This window comes from Rhopalosiphum padi, chromosome 3 (assembly GCF_020882245.1).
Source record: "Rhopalosiphum padi isolate XX-2018 chromosome 3, ASM2088224v1, whole genome shotgun sequence".
NCBI classification, from domain to species: Eukaryota; Metazoa; Arthropoda; class Insecta; order Hemiptera; family Aphididae; genus Rhopalosiphum; species Rhopalosiphum padi.
In genome coordinates, this window is record NC_083599.1 from 71,767,793 (window position 1) to 71,779,854 (window position 12,062).

The following is a 12,062-nucleotide window of genomic DNA, read 5'->3' on the forward strand; positions in this document are numbered from 1 at the left end:
GCTAACATAACTGCTTGCGCTTCGTACGAGCCATAGTCTGTAATCATCACGACGTCTCCGTGTCCAAAATCATGTTTTTTAAATGCAATAGCCCATTGCTTAAACTTCTTTTTTTCTACTTCGGATAACTGTACACTTTACACATATTATTATCCACGACCGTAGAATCTTACCATTGACATACGATACGAGTACGTCGGGTTCGACATATTGACCAGATATGACTTTGACAACTACTATCAACAAATCTCCGTGAACACTGTATTTGTCTGTTACTCCGGCATCGGGTGCAGTAGAATGACTTAACAAAACCGTTTCCAATGTCGATCGGAGCGATCTATGTACGTTTATGGAATATATATTATTATGTAAGTATAATATGTAATAGCGCGATTTTAAGAATATCACACGGTTTTCGATCGAAATGCCAAATCGAATAGCTCATCGTACACTCTGGTCCTTGTAAATCATCAACAATTTAATCCGACCGACAATGAACAAACAGCAATCGTCTGTATAGTATACAACATCATCGCTCCTTAACCAACCGTCCTCAACGTACGAACAAATCGTTTTTTTTTCATGTCGTTGTTGACATATCCCATCCCGTTGGACACCGATTTAATACGAATATCGCTTTTAGTATCGGGGCCTAAACATTCGCCAGTTTCCATCCAAGCTAACGATCTAAAAACGATGTTTAAAATATAACTATTAATTAATAAACACGACAAACAATTTTTTTATCTGACTAACTTTGATTTCTATACCAGCTGTTGGTCAACCGACAGATCTGTCTCTGACGGTACCTAAGCCCGAATCCATCGACCAAACCGCTATAATACCGTGCTCAGATGCACCGTACACTTGTTTGATCACGTATGTTTCCCCGCAGTAAAATTGTTTACAACTGTCTTTTGTAAATCTGCTCACATCGGAGACCCACCAAGTACGAATGTCGTTAAACTCTTGATATTATACTTGTGGTCATTTGCCATTTGACAGGACATCATTTCATTGATTGCAGCTACACCAGTCATTAAAAATGTTGCCTATATAACACATCAACATAGTTAAATCAAATAGGTATGATATCATATTCTATAACGCACTATTATATTATGCGTAAATATATATATATCATATGTATGGTATGATTTGATTTAGCGTTATCCATAACCTAATTTTACATATAAAATATATTGTAACTTAAATAATATAAGCAGTTATATAATATTTTCAGTATAGTAAGAAAAAATAATAGTGTTTACTGCTTGCTTGAAGCTATAGTTGTTCCGATCAAAATCCCAGCTAACATAACTGCTTGCGCTTCGTACGAGCCATAGTCTGTTATCATCATGGCTTCTCCGTGTCCAAAATCATGATTTTTAAATGCGGTAGCCATTGTTTGAACGTCTTTTTCCAGTTTTGGATAACTATAATTTTTACCGGTAGAACAGTCGATCTGTATACATGGATTTAATAAATATTAATACATAAAAATACTAAAATACATAATAGGTATATATGTTATTATAAATGTATGTAATGAAGTTGTTTTGTGATGCGTAAGCATCGTAAAATATCATATCACTAACACCAAAAAGACCTCTGTTGTTATTCTATTGAGCTATAAACATTTCTTCTAATGTTTTATTATTCATAATCACTTTTGGTCTAGTTATGTGTATTTTGAACGTTATTTTTGCAAACGTCCAAAAGCTTACGAGTAACTGTACGAACATTTGAAACGACCTCCTATATATAGATAAACTGGTCGCGTGTTTACATAGTTTTTGACCTGTGGACCTGTAGTTTTATTATATTTAATGCTGTTGCAAATATTATAATATGTCTATTTGTTAAGTATTATACATTATACATTTGAAATGATATTTCTTGATAACTAAGTGGTATATTCCCGTCTAAAAACTTTTCGAAGGCCAGTGTTTCTATTAATTATTTTCCGTTCTTTAAATCTAGAAGTACAAATAATTGATAAGCATATATTATATATATATATTCATTATTTACATAAGTCACTAATACACAATTGTTATTTTTGTACAGTTCAGCAGTTGACACAACTGTACAAATAAAGTACAATATTTTTCAATTAATTAATCATACTTTGTCTAACAATATGAGTTGATTCTGTACTACTAACCATTCATTATTACAAAAAGTATTCATGTTTTTGAAAACATTTTTTTACATAGTTTCAAGTTGTTAACAAAAGAACGTTTTTATTAAAATTTTATATTTTTTAATATTTTTTATCCTTAATTTTTTAACAACTTGAAACAATGTAAAAAAGTGGTTTCAAAAACATAAATACTTTTTGAAATAATGAGTTGTTCATGATAAAAAAAATCACCCTGTTTAATAATATAACATTATATAAAAACTAGCCTTATTCGTTTTTGATTTTTTTTTTTAAACTACCTATTTATCTTTACTATATTTCAATTTAATATTTACATCGTGTTTACATTTTTAATGTTCATTGTGTATACAAATCGGAATGTGTCTAGTAGGGGGCAGTAGGCTACCTATCTATACATTATTTGAAATACCTTACCATCGAACTAATCGTTAGATTTTAAGTATTGATATAGTCACATGAGACGTGAATGTAAATTGTATATGAATAGTGTACACTTTACAGTCTAGACCAATGCACAGTTACAAAATCCAACGTTAAATATTTAGAAACTTGCAAACTGAAAAATATTATAATATATCAATATAAATATATAAATATATATATATCTATATGCCTCTATCACCAATATTATCATATATATTATATATATATATATATATATATATACATAATATACATAGTAATGATTAATAGTTAATACTGAAGTAAGCAGATCTCTGTTAATTATTCCTATTGTTTTAATTATATATTTATATATATTTATATATTTATTACCTAGTACAAGTCTATAACACTCTGAACTCGGTAGTCCATAAATCGCAATCACGCAATATACCTATACTAGCCGAATTAGACATTATTTTATTACATGTACCTATAGGTACTATGTTGTATATATATTGTTTATATATTAAATGGTTATTTTTTATACATAAAATAAATGTCAGCGAAGACTTTGAGTTCGTGGCATGAATATAATCTTTGAAGTACTTATTAACTATTAAACGTTTGTTCGAATTTAATCTTTTTTACAACATTTTCTAAATCCTAATGAAGTATAATATAGGTATGTTTACAGTCTTAATAAAACTATTTTTTATAGTATAGGGTACCTACCTAATTAGGTTACTTTTATCATTTAAATTTATTATAGATATAGGTAATTATATAAATAATTAATTTCTGATAATCTGGATAGATTATTGCAATAAATTTAGATTCGAATTATTTAATGGAGAACGAGAGCCAAATAAATGTTCTGCTAAAATTAAATGGGTTACACTTAACATTAAAATTTTATTTTCCGGTCATTTAGATAGGTAAAAAGTAAAATACTTATACGAAAATGTGCAAAGTCAAAATATAATAACTATACAAATATTATTATCATAAATTATACAGTATTTTATATATATAATACACAGAGTAATGAATACCTAGTAGTTATGTTTAAATATTATACATCTATACTAACTGCATAAAATGTTATATTATGTGTTAAAAATCATGACAAAATAGATAGTTATAATGACAATTTAATTTCTACGCACAACCTCGGGCGTTCCCTGACAACAGTGTAGTTCGCTATCTCTCATTGGTCCTCAATAATATCATTATTTTTCATATTAATAAACAAAATCACGTTATCCTAATAAATCGACATTTTGTATTTTTGTCATGTGCTTTATAAAAGTTATATACCTATTGTAATGAGTTAAAAATAAGAAGTTAAGTTATTGTATGGGAAAGTACTCTAAATATTAATTATTTATTATGTATTTCTAACTCATCACTTCATATAATAAGTTACGGGGGATAGGTACGAGGGTTTTTCCTTCCAAATAAATAAATGTATTGGAATGTTTGTTATGTAAAGTTTTTACTTACCTTTCGAAGAACCCACTGGCAGAAAACTGTATCTTGTATGACTTGAAGTACTGTTGAAGTTGACTGACCAAAATAATGAGAGGTATATTGGAATGTTGTAAATGAATAAATCGGTGAAGATAATTACGGAAAATTGAATTTATTTTTACTTATAAAAAATGAACACAAATAACATTTACAAATTGTTAAAAACATAACATTGTTTGAGCTACTGGATGACTGAGCGCCGTGTTGGTTGTCGTGTGGGCTTTTATAAATGTTGATAGCCGCCTTGTACTCGACTTTACGACTTCGGACCTTACTTATTTCCGTGATACCATGAATGAATTGTTATAATATGTACTAGATAATTAATGTTTATACAGCTGCAAAGATTATGATTATTTACTGTCCAAAATCTAAGAGTGAGTTAATTAATAGTAATTTATTTAATGTTTATACAGTTGTATAAATAATATTCTATTTATTTTCTTTAATCTAAAATTATTTAATAACTAAAGATATTTTATTTTCCGATTTTATTTGTGCAGCTGTATTGACATTTGATTATAATTTTAAGTAATGATATATCATTATGTATATATCATTACACTATATAATGTAAATGATAATATTATATAATATTTCATTAAATCAATAAATTACATACCTTTGATACAATTGCGCTTTAAGCTTCTTTTTAGTCGGTATAGGTACATCTATAGGAGATGGATAAACCCGATAAACAATAAATACTGTATATGATCTCGAATCTCGTGCACAACAAACATGAAGCATTGAGCAAACTAATAAACGAATGCTTATAATTTTTATAAAATAAAATAATAGGTTATTGACAATATTTTAATTTACAAACTATAACAATATTACTACGAAATGGACAATCGTCAAAATCTAGTTTTTCGGGAAATATTGACTTTTTAATAATTTACAAGTAACGACGTTTGACTAAATGTTACTAAAAATATAATTTATCAAGAGATATTATTTATATATAAGTATAAAATATAAATTTATAAATGTTACATTATAACGATAATGAATATATTATTATTATTATTTTTTATTAGTTTAAATATTTTGTAAGTACCTACTTAACTATTAAATTTTTACTGAAAATAAAGATATAACCGATTTTTGAATCCACCTTTCGGCATAACTAAATTACTAAGACGTCTTATCATACCGTTTATGATGTATATATTCTAATGAATGTATTGTAATACTAAATAAATAATTGAAATGAATAAATCTAACCTGAAAAGAACTAAAATTAATTTAAACTTTTCACGAGATGTTTGAGTTCTGTTACATATTTGGTTAAAATTATTATTTTATTATTATATCAACATATGTTTATAATTCAGAAATTGTATTACTTAAAAAAAATAAAAGTGATATATTTTATAATAGATTTTATTTACTTTGTTTACTTTTAGACTTTTGTACACTTTGACCTAAGGCACATAACCGGTAATGCTTAGATCAATATATTAATATTATAATATAAATATTAAAAAAAAAAAATATTTTATTATTAATAAAACATTTATTATTTACGACATTATATACAACAATATTTTTGAATTTTTGTTTTTTTTTTTATTTGATTTTGATTAAACATGATTAACTACTGTGCGATACCAAACGATATAATGTTCTTTTATACGTTATTATTTATTAATATATTATATCAATGGTTGTGGTATTGAACAGTTTGATTTGTGGAAAATATGCGTGATTAAGGCACTTACGTATATATAAGTGTGCGGTTTTGCACGACGAACACTTTTTGAACGTGTGTGGTTCTGAACGACGACAAAAAACTATAATTATTAATTGTTATTTTTAACGAAGGGATTAAACACTAATGCCTTTTTTTATATTTCTCTTGCCTTCTTTTCATAATATTGTGATCAAATTCAATAGGTACAATATTAATTTGATTTTAATTAAAATTTATCAATTTTATCATAAATTTGATAAATTACCAACATTTTTGCTTAAAATCCACGTCAATAATACTTTATAAATACAAAATAAAACAATATAAGATATCATGTATACATTTAATTTTTGAATTTTTAACATGTACGTTAACATGGATGGATCTTATAGACAGGCACGAATTCAGGATATATAATTGGTTCATTAAATAAACTAATGTAGTAATGTACTAATGTACAGAAAACTACTATAGAATTGGCTTAAATTACTTCGCAGGACCAATATTATAATACAGGTGAAGTGCGAAATCAGAGATACGTTTACACCGCAACTAGGAACTTTTGTCCACCTGCAAATGCCTCACGTCTGAAGAATTGCTTGCTACTGCAGTTATTACTGGACTCACCACTAAAATAGCTTTGGATTTCGCTTACGTTTCGGCTAACTGCAATACATATTATATAGAGGTAATTAAATAATTTTAATATATTTTTGTAATATCGCCGGTACAATTAAAGCGTTTTATAATTTTATTAATATGGGAATTTAATATAAATAAATACTTAAGACATAATTTTATTATAGACGTATATTGTGCGACAATTCGCAGTATAAATTCATAAATAAAGCACATAATAATGTACTAACTTAATAGTTAATATAATATAAAAATATAGAACATAAAATTCGTACCATTATGACAACAGACGCCAGTTGAAAAAAATAGGCTAGAGTTCGATCATATTATTATCGTATATTCGATGTGTCCATTATAATTCCACTGTTGTTACAATATGGATAGGTTATAGCCTATAGGTATAGTAGTACTCACCGAATCATACTTAATGTATAATACACGAAGGCATTTCTGCTCTATATAATATAATCGAATGTATATTTTATTTTTCACTATATAAGGACATGCAATTTACAGTACACATCACGAAAACGCGCGAATGTAAAAGATACCACATTCGTACGTATTGTATTATTAAATCCATTATTGATTATTTTTAACCGGAGAAATACATTAGAAGACGACCGCCTACTTATTATTGTCATAAAAATTGTAATAATATGTCCATTGACGTCTATACAAAATGTTAACAAAGACGTCGTCTCTGCGACGCCACTGCAGACGCAGACACTTGTGGGTGGTCGATTTTCAAACACACCAAAAAATTATTCGTACCATCCGCCCAGATATATAAATGCGTATACAATACCTACATGCGGCCGTTGGATTAACATATTTCTTAAAAATATATATTTTTTTTCACGTGTAGAAAAATACAGAATCAATACAGATATATCTTGGACGTATATTAAACACGCTATCGGTTTTTTGTTTTATTTAAAATCATATAAACTATTAATCAAGGAATAGAAACCAAAATCGTATTATATTTTTTAATTTCTGAAGGTCAGAAATGGTTATTACATATATGATATATGTATAACTGTATAAATTTTAATTTTTTAAGTTTATAATATATAGCCTAGTGGGATTGTGTAAAATATCAATATAATATTATGTATATAGTACATATTTAAATGTTTTTGTGAGTACGATAATCAGTATTCAGTTGCACCAGACTTGTTTATCAAACCACAAAAAATCGGTAAATATCATATAATTTTATTTTTTATATTAAATATTTGTAATGCATAATTTTTTTTATTTTGTTTTTTTATGAGTGTGTAATTTAAGATTCGATTCGACTTATTATCATTACCAGGTGGCCGGTGTCGTGTTCTGTGACTGACCATACAATTGTGCGTTCATCGGCAATTACATGTCAGGGGTTTCGTGCGCATGGTCTGTCACAGAACACGGCACCGGCCGCCTGGTAATAATAAGTTGAAGGTCGAGAGCAATATGTGAGATTCGAACATTTTCTCGGTTTTATAGATAATTAACCATTGTAAGTTGTAACGCACTGCAGGCAATTACAATTACAACAATTTTTTAACAATTATTTTTTTTAAATAATACATAATATTAAAAAAAGTTAAAATAGTATATATTTATTATATAGGTTACGTTTGCATTAAACTTGTTAAAATGTCAATATTTGAGATTTATAATCAGATTATATTTTACGAATATTATATATATCAATATTTACTAACAACTTTAAACCTCTTCATGTTCCTCAATTTAATTAGATTAAAAAATCTATTTATATTCAGTGAAATAGCAATTAGAAAAATTAAGACTGAATTTCTCATAAGTTTTTCTTTTTGATATAAATAATAATGTTAAGAATAAGCTACATAGATAAATTTATTTTTTACGAGTGTTTGAAGATTAAATTATGACGAAATTAGATATACAAACGAAAACAACGATTTATCATCGTACAATTTTTTTTTATTTTCAAATAATTTAAAAAATATTTCTGCAGAAACGTCTTATAATAATCTACTATTAGTTATTCTTATTTCTTATTATACGTACTAAAATTTTTATTTTGCTATATATTTTATATGCTTTCTTAATTATAAATATAATTTAATTTTATAACTGTTAATAAAAATGTGTACCTATGCTAAGTTAGAAATCTTGTAAATATAAATTTAAATTCCTTGATAGATAGGTAGATTTAAAATTGATGAATTCAGTGAATATACTTCTGATACCCCGCAAAATGTTGGTTAATTACCTAGAATTTTTATGTAACTATAGCCTATACTCCTATAGGTATAAAAGAGATTATATCTACTCGTTAGAAATTAGATTTTTATACGATATATTGAATATTCAGAATTTAAATCGTCAGAAAAAACACTCCTTCGGGATATGAAATATTAAAAATATTTGTTGTTATTTAAGCAAATAACAAATTTAAAAAACAATAGATAACAATAAAAATATTTTTTCAAAATTATGGTTTTGAAATAACTTCAAATTATATACAAAAAATATTTTTAACATTTAATTTATAATACTTTTTGGAGAAATAAGTATTTGGATTTTATATAAATTTATTAATGTACTTGTTAAGATATTTGTATATGATTTAAATAATTAAATAGTTTATACAATTATCAAACTATAAAAGACTAGTCTTTGAACATTTTTAGTGCAGTTGATTTTTTTCTTACAAATTATTCTAACGTAATATAAACTCAAAATATTTTTTCATGTAACAACTGTTTTGACTTGATTGTTGCATAAAATGGTTTTACATATTACCAAAAAATATATGTAGTACCTATATATACTTGTTTAGAGTCACATTCACAGACTAAACCCGCAACTGACTATAACTATATGGAAAATTAAGTTGGGTTTTCATATAGTAGGTATGTGCAATACGTAACTAAATCTGTAGGTACCTAAAAAACTATCTATGCTACACCTATATTCTATAATACCGGGCTTACTACTTTATTTTTTATTGTAATATAATAAAGAACATGAATATATTAATTTAATTTAATAAGTTAATTTGTTAAGTATTAATAAAATCTATAAATATATCTGTTAATTTTCATTATAGACTTATAATACATAAAATTACTCATAAATCATAATATATCACTACTACAAGTAGTATATTTAGGTAGGTAGGTATATTGGTTCACAATGTAAAGTGTATGTAGGTATTATATAATCTTCTTCCCTTATGTGACTATAATATATTCTACATAATATACATATACCTGAATTATATAGGTATTAGGTACAATTAACATTTTACTTTTATTTTTATATTTGTTTTTAAAAAAATAAACTGAATACTGAATTATCAGCTAGATACTTTTTTTACTGAAATATGGTTGAAATTTATAATCATAGTCCACAAGGCCACATATTACTGCAGTTTTTAATCTAATTTATTGTGCTCCAATATTTGATTATGATTATATTCCTGTCTTCCGTTGATAGTTCGAAGTTTTATCTAAATATTTCTAATAATTATTGAATATTTTACAGTTGTGATTAATTACCTATGTAAACAGGATGCGTACCTATATTATACAAAAAAAAGGAAGTCTATAAATAATCGTACATTGACCAGTAAACAGTAAAAATTAGACGACTTTAGTTTATACATTATTAACACCTTGTTTACAATTCGATAATTAAACATCCGTCAATTAATATAGACTATTAAGTTCCTTCCCATTATTATCGTTAACATAACTAATCAGATCCATTACATGACAATATTAACCATAAGAGCATCTAACTTATTTAAGTATAGAATTGCATTTAAGCTAAAATTGTTCTTAACTTTTAAATATTAGTAATAATAACATAACTTGCGGGTTATAATTTTAAAAAAAAATTATTAGGCAAGGGGGTGATAATAACACAATAATTATCATTGTTAAAAAATAACAAATTTGGACGAACTCAGTTTTATGTTTTTCTGTTTTGGCATTTCGAACATATTATAGTAATATCTGGTTTCAATAAATCTGTATTTTGCTATTAGATATATCGATATATTCTTATTATTACGTATATACAATTATTAATTAATAATTATACCTATTACAAAAGTATTGCTGACTAACATTCATTAATGTATTATAATAGATTTATTGTGTATTTGTGTATAATACTAGTATACTACAGATTATAATAAATTAAAACTATAATACCTATTTAGGTTGTACTTACCTATTTAACTTTTCTGTTTTCGTACGCTATATACGCCTTATATTTGATAAAATATTGATCGGACCAGCTATAATAGTGGTAGATATTATATAATATGCACGCAGTCAAATTATGACTCATTATAATCATTATAGGAACAATGAATAGGTATAATATTTATCGTTATAGTAAAAAAGTAAAGCAATGCTTTTAATTTTTATAAACCTATAACGCAATGGTACCTGACAAAAACGATATCTTTATATTATATCTAATATGCAGTTAAAGTTAAGATGAAATATTACTGTTAAACTCTAAACACGTAGGTTTATTGGTATAAATTATAAAATCAAATTATTAATATATATATATTTATACACAATCCATTTATCCATGATCTATATGTATTATTAGCTAAAATATAAAAGCCTCAAGTTATCAGGTATAAATAGGATTCACAACATTCAGCCCAAAATCTAAATCATACAAAATATGTGGATAAAAAAATCATGTAGTATATGTACCATATATTTGATGTGTTTACCTAACTAAGCAAAACAAAATCTATTGAAATTAAACTTAATTAAATTAATAAAATTTATGACATTTTCAACAAATAATATATCTTATAATTTTATATAGGTATACATTTAAAAAAAAATATTTTGACTCTTTTTGTTGAAAATGTACAAATTATTTTGTAGTTCAAAATATATTAAATGTTTAATTTCTATAGTTATAACCTTATAAGGCTTGAAAATTTAATACTAAGTTCTTCATAAGCAGTTTATGTTTATACTGGTTATCAAAAAAATTGAAAAATATATTAGGTAACATATTTTTTTATAGATCTTTTAAATTCAAATTGGAAGAAATTAGATAATTAAATAAATGATACACGTAAAAAATTCGTCTTCCTGAATATTTCAAATTTTCACAAAATAATTAAAATCGTAATTCTTTATTTAAACATCTAATTGCTCGTCCAAATTTGAACTTCAAATGTCTTAACAAATATGACGTATCGTTAATTGTTTTAAATAGCTTGTGCGTTCATCGGCGATTGCATGTCTGGGGTTTTGTGCGTATGATAAGTCACAGAACACCGCACCGGCCGCCTGGTAATAATAAGCCGAAGGTCGAAAGGATACGTGAGATTCGAACATTTTCTCGGCTTTATAGAAAAATAACCATTGTAACGCACTACAGACGACGAGTGACAATTACAATACTTTTTTAACAATTAGGTCCTTAAAATAATACATATTAAAAAATAAGTTAAAATAGTATATATTTATTGATTTGCCTAAAAAATAACTCCCGAAAAAATAACCCCGGAAATTTAGTCCCCGAAAAAAAAACCCCGAAAAAATACCCCCGCGAAAAAATAACCACAGAAAAAATAACCCCATATACGATTTTGTAAGATTTTAAATAATAATAATT